Source organism: Mus pahari, chromosome 23 (assembly GCF_900095145.1).
Source record: "Mus pahari chromosome 23, PAHARI_EIJ_v1.1, whole genome shotgun sequence".
In the NCBI taxonomy this organism is placed as follows: domain Eukaryota; kingdom Metazoa; phylum Chordata; class Mammalia; order Rodentia; family Muridae; genus Mus; species Mus pahari.
In genome coordinates this window covers 25,154,481-25,156,552 of record NC_034612.1, presented here as the reverse complement: position 1 = coordinate 25,156,552, position 2,072 = coordinate 25,154,481, and positions in this window count along the sequence as shown.

Genomic DNA, 2,072 nt, shown 5'->3' with positions numbered 1-2,072 from the left:
CCCTGTCTCAAAAAACTAAAAAAAAAAAAAAAAAAAGACTGAGTCTGGGCCCCTTGCATGCTAGACAAACACTCTACCGCCAACCTATATTCCTAACCCTTTAGAGTTTTTAATTTGGAGACAGGACCTGACTAAGTCTCCCAGATAAGCCTTGAACTTTTGATCTCCCTGGCTCATCTTCCCTAATAGCTGGTGATTATAGGCATGAGCCATTACACCTGTCCCTGTGTAAAATTCTTTATCAAAAGCTAGTAAATGTTGTTATTGTCTTTCTGAGAACTATGAACAGCTTCCAGAGACGAATAAACAAACAGGATAAGACAAAGAGAGCCTTAATTTACAACTGGATGGGCAGATGCTCAAAGGAAATGACCTGTGGTAGCATGGAGCAAGCGTGTAACCCCAGCCCTTTGGAGGCAGGGTCAGACATAAGGACATCAAGGTCATCCTTGGCGGTGACGAGTTAGAGGCCAGCCTGGGCAACCCGGAGGCTCTGTCTCAAACTATGTAGTTGAGGAGGACCTGGGACTTCTTTGTGTTGTTGTGGTGCAAAACAGGGTTTCTCTGTGTAGCCCTGGCTGTCCTAGGGACAGCCTAGTACTTGCTCTGTAGACCAGGCTGGCCTCAAACTCAGAGATCCACCTGCCTCTCTGCCTCCCTAGTGCTGGGATGAAAGATGGGCGCCACCAGCACCACTGTTAGCATTTCCTCTAGGCTCCACCCAACAGTTACCTAGCAATGGCCAGGTAAGAGCCAGGTGTGTAAGGACTGTTTGGGCTGTTCTGCTCTCTCTCTCTCTCTCTCTCTCTCTCTCTCTCTCTCTCTCTCTCTCTCTCCCCCCCGCCCTCTCTCTCTCTCTCTCTCTCTCTCTCTCCCTCTCTCTCTCTCTCTCTCTCTCTCTCTCTCTCTCTCACACACACACACACACACACACACACACACACACACTGTGTAGACAACCAACAGCCACAAATAGATACATCCACCTTCCAAAATGGATGTTATGGATTCTTGCACCATGTGGAGGTCAGAAGATCTGATGAAATAAAATTTCCCAGAGCAACCACTTTTCAACAACAACCCTAACCCTAACATCCTCCAAATGATCACCTTCACAGAGAAGAAAAAGACACTGCCAGAGACTACAGGCATGTGCATTAAGACTCACGCATCTGAAATCTTACCGCAACGTTACAGATGAAAACATGACAGCTAGGTTACCATGGAGACAGAAGCAAAGACACTAGCTACTAACTCTGAATACCAATTAACAGCTAGCACTTCTTTATGTTACCAAAATTGGTTTCCAGGGCAACCCAAAGGATGGGCTTATGTTGTCAAATTAATTACACACCATATCCAAAAATGTCAGAGTCAATCTTCAGAATGTTATGGGACTTAAAGAAACTATTTATGAAATTCATGCACCCTTCAGGGTGGTATTTATACTTTGTCTGTGATTTCTCCTTATTTCTTCTACCCCATTTTCTTTCTCTTAAAATTTACCTTAGGCAGAGAAAAAGATATGGTTCTTATTATTTTCATTTGTTTTTCTAAAAAGGAGAAACAAAACCATAATTCAAGTTCTTCATTCAGGTAATAGAAAAACATACTAGTTTTTTTGTAAATCCTTTATCTATCATGTTATCTGTGACATATCAGAGATATAGATATCTATCTGAAATACACACACACACACACACACANTCTCCCCCCTCTCTCTTTCTCTTCCTCTCTCCCTCCCTATCTTTTTCCTCTCTCAACCCCAATATGTTCCCAGCCGGCCTCTTCCCTTCTTTCTCTCTCCTCTCTCTTTCTGTCCTTCTCTGTCCCTTTCTTTCTCTGCCTCTACTCCCTTCTCCAGATTCCCCACCTTCCCAGGTCCCAAATAAACTTCCTTTTATACTAGACCTGTCCTAGGGCTGACCTCAGGGGAATGCCTCAGCACGGGCCTGCTAAGGCACCCCTCCCGCCTCATCATACCGAGTTTTATAAATCACACCAATCACCGCCTCTGCCTCTACCTGGTGTAATCGGGATTTCTCATCTTCCTGTTCCTATCTGTTGGCTGC